The 9,162-nt window shown below is 41.2% G+C and overlaps 1 pseudogene; it reads left to right on the forward strand.

Annotated features, from left to right (window-relative positions):
* Positions 1–6,378: 6,378 nt before the first annotated feature.
* LOC145390788 (5S ribosomal RNA) lies at positions 6,379–6,500 on the forward strand (annotated as a pseudogene).
* The last annotated feature ends 2,662 nt before the right edge of the window (positions 6,501–9,162 follow it).

Raw genomic sequence — 9,162 nt, forward strand, 5'->3', positions numbered from 1 at the left:
AAGCTATGATATTTTGTCGAGGACTTGGTAGGAGGAAGACGCTCTGGGGTAACAAATGACTTGGCGGAGACAATTTTCTTGATCAAAAGATTGTAGCACAAAGAGACAAGTGAATCAGTACTCTTGCCACCAAACAGAACTCCCATGGCCTTGCTCCCAAGGTCCTCTATGACACTGTTTGCTTGATTTGGGAGCAGAAATGCATTCGCACAAGTATGAATGGTCGATTCACCATTCACAAGTTTCTGAAATGCTGACTTTTTGTCAACACTGAAAATGCGGGAAGTTGTGTCACATCCTGTGAAGGCGTGGATAAACAGCAACTGAGAACACATATCATTTCCCAGGATTTGTTTCATCTCACTGATATTGTACACCATTGGAACTGTGGACTTGTCCGAACGAAAATAGAGGCCCCTATTGTTTGCTTCAGCACAATAGAAGAGAAGAATGAGCAGGTCTGTATCCTCCCCTATTAGGGTCGTGGGCTGATGTTGTGACGCCCTGACTGCAGCCTTGACAATCTCCATGTCTGCATCCCCTAAGGCACTGATAACATTGCAACCCTTCTTCTTTAGTTCCTCAGTTACAAGATCAATAAGTCCCTGTTTGTTGCAAGATCTGGAAAGGAAATCATCCTTTCTTCCCACAAATTCAGTTTTTGCATTGAAGCTGATGATCGGGTGGGTGTTTTGCCCACATTGCTGATGTGTATTGTCTTTGATGGAAGGACCTTCACTATAGCCATCAAAAACTACGGTTGCTTTTCCGTAATGGCGTGTGGTAAAGTCAGCATACATGCGTGCAATGGCACCATAACTGTCACCCTTTTTCCATGGCAAGCGATGAACCAGGGAGCCACCGTCAAGGACATAAAGTTCAGTTAGTGGCACAGAATCCATGACAGCTACTTTTGACTTCTTGCTTGAATACTCAGCAACTGCATGTGCTAGTTGGGGCTTGTCAGCTTTATTAAAAATTTCTTTGGCTTCAAACAGGGCTGTAGGGAATGGGCTGAGCTCATAGCTCATTACTTCTTCAAGTGAAAGGTCTCGGGTTTTTGACAAAACCAGAACTCTTTGGAACAGCAGAGCAGGATCAATGGTTTGCCCTTGGGCAAATTTGATGGTGGACTCACCTGCAAGGGTTTTTGCGCGGTCTTTCCGTTTGAATGAGATCCCAAAAACAGGTTTTCCAACCATATTTTCAATAATATCATTCCCAACAGTCTCAAATTCATGCACATTCACATCCTCTTTGGCAACTAAACCAGTAATGATGTTTCTCATAGATGAGTCTGGAGAAAATGGCATGCATGTGGATAGTTTTTCTTTGATCTTTTCCAGATCAGAGTGATCTCGTTTCATCCTTGCTTCTGTTGCTTCTCGATGTTGCTCGCTGGTCGTGTAGGTGAGGTCATTGAATTCCTGCATGGCATTGTTGCACTCAGATGTGATGGGTATGGACGTGGTCCATAATGCGCGCATTTCTTCAGTCATTCCACTTCCATGAGTCAAGCCTCCACTGCTCTTTAAAGACCAGATCAGTGTCTGCTCGATCACAAGGTCAGAGCTAAGGCCTGCCCAGCACTGGTTGCTGTGGCAGATCACATGGAAACCCCTAGAAAATTTTTCATATACATCAGGATGTCTAGCCTTGAGTTGGCACATTTCTTGGACATAGAAATATGCAGATTTCAGATAGTTGTAGTGCCCAGCAGCGGCAAATATTGGCAGGCAATCTGATACTGCATGTAAGAGCTATATCCAAGATCCTGTGCGGTCTGCTCTGATCACAATTTGAGCAGTCTGCAGCATTCTCTGATAGTTTATCCACAGCTGACTAGTTTTTGACTTTGTACTAAGTTCTGCCTTCTTTGTGTCAATCATATCTTTGATCTGGATCAACATATCTGATGCTACAGCACTCTCCAAAGTCATTGCTTTCGCCACCAAAGATGAGTATGTTTCTTCCACCTGGTCTACCATTGTCTCAAACTGTTGGTTATCCTTCATCATACCTGACACAACCAGGTGATTGAGACATCTGTCCACCAGTAAATGTCCACGGAAAGCTCTTTGCACTGATTTTCCAGTAATCATATGCTGGATGGCATTTACACCATAGACAACTTCCATAATGCTCCTGAGGCCTGTGCCTTCCATCAGTGTGCCTATTTCACCAAGAAGGTTCATGAATGTGTGAAAACATCCAAGCATCAAGACAATGCTTTTCAAGTGGCTACTCTGTGGTGCGTCCATGATGATCTCTGCAGCTTTCCTGTACAGTGGCTGATCAAACATAATAATGAGCGGAGCATGGTGTTTGAAAGCGAGATCACAAATGAAGTCAAGCATGGACAGAATGCATGTTTTGTCCCCAGAGTACAAGTCAATCATAGCCAAAATGCAATTGATGATTGGCCTGGGTGCTCTAATCCTTGATGAAAGATATGCATCATTCCCTGCCACCCAGGGGTTTCCTGCTTGAAGTTTAGTGAGAGCTCCCACAGTACATCAATTGTCTTATCACTGCTCACCAGTGCCGGGAGTTGTTCAAACATGATGGTTTGGCGCACATGTTTAGCGAAGCGATGTTCAATTATTGGAATTTTACTTTTAACTGAAATATCAAGGTTCATAACATTTTTCCTTTGGGTGACATGATCCTTCTTTCACCCTGGGGTGAGTGCTGCTATGATCCCCATTCCATGGAAGGTCCCCCTGCCATCAATAGCAAGGATATTGTGGTCAACATTATCCCCGGCAAAAAGAAGTGCCATGTCAAGCAAATCACTGTCATCCACTAACAAGTCTGGAGCAACTGAATCCGCTGCATTCTTTTCAAAACGCAAGACTTCTTTATAAGAACAACTAAATCCCATTTCATGAAGGGTATCCACCAAGAACTGTGACCGATACAAATGATGTACCTGGACTGCAAGGCCAATTTGTAAGGGAGCTACAACAGCTCATGGTCAAACTGCCTGGACAACTGCATGTCCTATTCCTGCAACCTTTCGTCTAGTCTCCTTTCCCACGAAAAAACCATTCAACAGCGTCTGCAGAGTGTTAAGAACAAACAAAAGGGCAGAATCAAGCTTGAGGGACTTTGCACTTGGATACTGATCTGTAAGGGATGGCACATTAGACTTGATATCACTTTTAATGAGTCGTGCCGCTGTTTCAATTATCGCCTGTTTCTGTGATTCTTCGTCCTTTGCTTGGATGTTGAAATAAGATCTCAGTATCTGTGATGTCTTTTCCCTCATTGTCACTATATCATAAAGGCCTTCTCCTTCAGTAAAATGAACATTGTCCCCTTACTGTTCTTTCAGTTCTCCTTTGAGGTACCGATTTCCATATGGTTCAGAATCTGTATTTCTCAGAAATTCCTTCATTTTTTCTCATAAGTGTGAAATTGTCAATTGTTCTTCATCATTATGCTCAAGGTCAGAGCAAACATTCGTGAATGCTTGCTCCTGATCTTCATTTTTGGGCCGGCCTGACTTTCTGTGCTTTGCCTCTGGGACATTCTGGAACTGTAGTGGTATGCTAAGGCCAGACTGGAAATTACCACTGCAAGAGCGCTGGTAAATACAGTCTGCAGCATGTAGATCACAGCCATAATATTCAATTCTGCCTTTCACAGTGAAGGCCTATTCATCTGAACAACTAGCACAACACTCAAGAATGGTCTGCACAAACACATCGGTCTTTACATAACTAAAGCTTGAGCCTCTTGGTGTTACTGTAGTCCCACAAAAAAGGCAATCCGTTTGGCTGTTGAAAGGATTGGATGATACTTTTGCACTTCTCTTTGGTGGCTCAACTTTCTTTGTTTTCTTGTTTTCTATGTCTTTTGGATTGATGTACCGCTTTCGACATGTTATGTGTACTTTTTCACCAGTTGAAATGACTACATCATCTCCTCTTTGCACACTCGCAATGTTGATTCCATCAGCTCCCTTTTGACAAAGTTCAACCACATCAGAAACATCTAAATCTTTACGGCAAATGGGGCAAGTCTCTTGGTTTACAGTGCTAGCACTCATGGTCAGTCCTGGGAAGATGCGAAAGTGAAGTTCATTAGTAAATAAAGTCAGTAAATAAATAATAATGAACAGTCTCACAAAAATTGTATCTTAGATTTCACAATCATGTAATCATGTCACATTTTTATAACAAGCCAAACAGATTCCTAGGCCACAAAATGTGGGCTTAGACACCGACATTACTTGTTTAGGATGAATAATCGAGGAGTAATGGGCATACTCATAGTTTGGCGGCCATATTGGTTTGCCATCTTGGATTTGGTAATTATGTAATAACTTTACTATTATTTAAATATGCTAATTGGATTCCTAGATCCCAAAAACATAGGATTATACATCGAAATCATATATGCAGGATGAATAATGAAGGAGTAATGGGTATTTTCATAGTTTAGTGGCCATTATTGGTTCGTCATCTTGGATTTTGTAACTATGTAATCACTTTACTATTATTTAAATATGTTAATTTGATTCCTAAATCCTCAAAACATGGGGTTATACATCAAAATTACCTTTTTAGGATGAATTATGAAGGAATAATGGGCATTTTTAGGATTTGGAGGCTACTCGACGCCATCTTGAAAATTAGACCTTTCTCGTGGTCAGACTGTGGTAGACTTGTTATATGTTATTAAGCACACTTGATATTACAATAAACAGTTGAGAAACCTTTTGTACCAATTTTTTTAGGGTAAGGTGGTTTTTTTTCATAAATGCAGCCACCTATTGTCTCAAAAACTGATCACAAATAATTGCCCAACCTGCGACCTATTGTGTCCTTGACCATTCAACCACACCCGTCCAGGTGAGTGTTGCCAACATTGCGTTCTTTATTTTATATGACGGACAGTGTATTCTTCATGTGGTTAGGATTTTTTGTGTGTGTGTTATGGAAAACGTGGTGTGCAAGTTTTTGTGCATAAAATCATTTCTAGCAAAAGCCGCTGCACAATGTGTTTGTGTGCATAAAAATTATTTGATCGGTAACACAAGACCTACTGATCCGGCATTAGTGCCCAATCTTGCCTCATCACATTCATGTTATCCTTCCCACTGCATGCATTTCACTACCTCTCACCTCCAAAGTGAGGGCAGAAGGAGTGGGAGGAATGTTGCTTAGACTGTTAGCCAGTGACTAAGGCAGGTCTTTGCCTGTTGGCGGCCCACCAAGTTGGAGAGACAAACAAGGCAAGGGAGGGGAAGGTGATGGTTTGGTGGGGGGTGAATGAAAATACCTTTTCTTGAAAAATGACACGATCTTGTAAAATAAAAAAAATCTAAATAGACAAAGTGAAAGTTTGCATTTGGTCAGGAGACATGAACAATGGAGATTTTTTTTTTTAATGGCTTTTTTTTTTTCAAGCTCATGTCAATTTCCTGAGGAAAAGATTCTTATGATAAAAATCACACGATCTTGTTTTTGTGACGTTTCGTTATCTTACACATAAAAATCAATGTGTGCGAGAGAGAGAGAGAGAGATTTTTATTGGTATAGACGACGGTTTAAATTATCGATCACCAAGGGATTGGGGAGGGTGGCATGAGTTCACACAATTCAGGCAGATTAGGTATATATTCTTTCATCATCAAATGATCAGGTTGGTACTATCCTGGACTAAGATTAATATTTTTACAATTCTCTATGTATCTGGATTCTCTTCTTATGTTTTTTCATTTGTACATTTTACTTTCATTCCAGTTCACTGTGTGGCTATTTCTTTTTTTTTTTCTCTTAATTCTTCTTCATTCTGTCTCTTTGTCTGTCTGTCAGTCTCTGCCTATATGTCTGTCTGTCTGTCTGTCTCTCTCTCTCTCTCTCTCTATATATCCATCCATCCATTGCCAGACGCCATGTATCCCAAACGGGGTGGTCATATATATATATATATATATATATATTTGTCTCTGTTTGACTGTCTGTCTGTCTATATGTCTGTCTTCCTATCTGTCTGTCTGTATCTCTCTCTCTCTCTCTCTCTCTCTCTCTCTCTCTCGCTCGCTCTCTCTCTTTTTCTATTTGTCTGTCTGTCTGTCTGTGTCTGTCTGTCTCTCTCTCTCCCTCTCTCTCTCTCTATATATATATTTGTCTGTCTCTGTTTGACTGTCTGTCTGTCTATCTGTCTGTCTGTTTGTCTTTCTGTCTGTTTGTCTTTCTGTCTGTCTGTCTGTCTGTATCTCTCTCTCTCTCTCCCTCTCTCTCTATTTCTGTCTGTCTGTCTGTTTCTGTCTCTCTCTCTCTCTCTCTCTCTCCCTGTTTCTCCGCATATATAACACGTGTGCGATTACTATTCCCTTTTCAAGGTCAGTATTTGCTACTTATGTGATTCTTTAGCCAAAGTCTTTTTGCATGTACACCGCTTCCCGTCCGATCAGCGAAGTTAAGCAATGTTGGGTCTGGTTAGTACTTGGATGGGTGACCGCCTGGGAACACCAGATGCTGTTGGCATCCCTACGTGTCAAGTGGGGTTGGTGGAGGATTAGTGCCCCTCCCTGTAAAACAATTAACTCTAAGCCGCTGGCCACCCCGTTTGGGATACATGGCATCTGGCAATGAATGAATGAAACATTATAATAACATAATATGTGACACTCCATTCTCCTTCCCTTGATATCTCTTTGTCTCAAAAACTGATCACAAATAATTGCCCAACCTGCGACCTATCATGTCCTTGACCATTCAACCACACCCGTCCAGGTGAGTGTTGCCAACATTGCATTCTTTATTTTATACGACAGACAGTGTATTCTTCATGTGGTTTGGATTTTTTTTTTTTTTTTGGTGGAAGACGAGGTGTGCAAGCTTTTGTGAACAAAATCATTACTAGCAGAAGCCGCTGCACAATGTGTTTGTGTGCATAAAAATGATTTCATTGGTAACACAAGACCTACTGATGCAGCATTAGTGCCTAATCTTGCCTCAGCATATACTTGTTATCCTTCTCGTTGCATGACTTTCACTACCTCCTTCACATCAAAAGTGAGGGCAGGAGTGGGAGAAATGTTGCTTAGACTGTTAGCCAGTGGCTAAGGCAGGTCTTCGCCTGTTGGCAACCCACCAAGTTGGAGAGATAAAGAAGGCGAGGGAGGGGAAAGTGATGGTGGGGGTGGCTTGACATACCTTTTCTTGAAATAATTGACACAATCTCGTAAAACAAAAATCTAGACAACGTGAAAGTTTGCATTTTTGTCAGGAGAGATGACTAGTGGAATTTTTTTTTAATTGGGAATTTTTTTTTTTTAAACCCGCCCCGTCCCGGAGATGTGAATTCACATCCTCACATGATGTGCACTCATATCCCGGAGACGTAAATTAATGCGGCAACATTGCAAGGTCCCTAATTTGCACAATTTTCAATTTTCGCGAGTGATTTTTGGCACGTATACACGGGACACATTCCTCTATTCCTGTACAAGATGCCAAGCAGGGACAATGCCTTACACCGCATAACCTCTCTCCCCCCCCCCTGCACGACATTGTCTCGGCAATTCACCTGTTACCAGTGACCTGGCCAATAGAGACATTCAGGGCCAGAGTGATTCCCCAATCGATGACAATGTGGAGGACAAAGTTTACATAGCATTAGAGGAAGAAACAGTCAGAAATGATGATCAGGTAATGTGGGAAAAAAAGGTCATGAATGGTGATGAGTTAGTGAGTGAAACAATGTTTATAATATCTATATTACTGTTTGAAAACCAATATACTCATGTACTACATATAAATTTGTACCAAGTAAATATTGTAACTCATTTTCTTTGGTGCCAGCCTGTTAGAAAACTCAGTCAGGTAAGGAGGTACTCGTACCTGGATCGAGTATTTTAAACCTCAAGTGAGCTTTTTCTCTATGAATTTTCGATGTTTCTCACCAAAATCGAATGTCTGAGCCTAAAAAAAAAAAAAGGTCCAAAAATGTCGGGACTGGGGCATACCACTGCCCAGAAAACGTCGGGATGGGGCAGGTTAAGCTCATGTGAATTTCGTCAGGGAAAGATTCTTATGATGAAAATGATATGATCTTGTTTTTGTTACATTTTGTTATCTTACATATAAAGATTATTGTGTGTGTGTGTGTGTGTGTGTGTGTGTGTGTGTGATAATTTTATGGTCAAAACGCTGCACGTGTCTTGATGAAATTTTTCATGTGACAATGATTTTTCACCAAAAGTTAACAAAAAGAGGCAGTAACTGAAATCATGGCCAGTGTAGAGCATGGGAGGGAACAAAAACCATGAATCTCACAGACCTACCCGACTGGGGTCGGATAGGGAGGTGTAGCCGGGGGAGAACATAAAGAACTTAAGATGACAAAACAACTGCAGTAGGCCGTATGACCCATGCTAGGCAGCTTCAGCTACTGTACTCCATCTACCCGAACTTTACACCTGGCACCACGCTGAAAGTTACCCAGTTTGTCTATACCACCCCCTGTCTAACTCCAGCCAAATGTTGGAACCTCCCTCCGTCTTTTCCTGAAAACGAAGAGACTGGTAGAAAAACAGATAGACATGTTTATCCAGGGCAACGTCTGGTACCCCTATTTGTTATTATTAATTTTTTATTTTCTCAGCCAAAATGAGCAAGATATGACTTCATTTTCTGTTAAATTTAATGAAAATTGTTGTTGCATATGGAGATAAAAGTAATGTTTGTTCCTCAACTAGTTACCCATTGTGTGAGGCCCACCTCCCGTAAGGACTGCCAGGGGGTAAGCTTTTGGGGAAGGGATTAGGATAGTGAGTGACCTCCCTGCTCTTGTCCTCAAGCCCTTGCCTCCCCTACATGGCCACAACCATCTTGATCATGCTTTTTGTGACATTTTATGTTTATATATATCTTGTTACTTTATATTTTTCCTACATTTTTATGCATCATAATTTTACTGTAAAAAATGGAAGGGGTAGATGTCCATTTGTTCTATCATAAAAACTGATGTAACATTCCTTCATGGACAACTGTGGGTGGGTTTGTGGTAACACAGGAACTGCCACGTAAGGGCCAATAGCCCTACAGTATAGTAGACTCCTTACTTTATTGTCATGTAACTGAACACAGAAAGGGCCATGAAAGAAAATACTAATAATAACAATTTATTATACGCTAAAATATA

Source organism: Coenobita brevimanus, chromosome 15 (assembly GCF_032717465.1).
Source record: "Coenobita brevimanus isolate Jiangsu-jjx chromosome 15, ASM3271746v2, whole genome shotgun sequence".
Taxonomy (NCBI): Eukaryota; Metazoa; Arthropoda; class Malacostraca; order Decapoda; family Coenobitidae; genus Coenobita; species Coenobita brevimanus.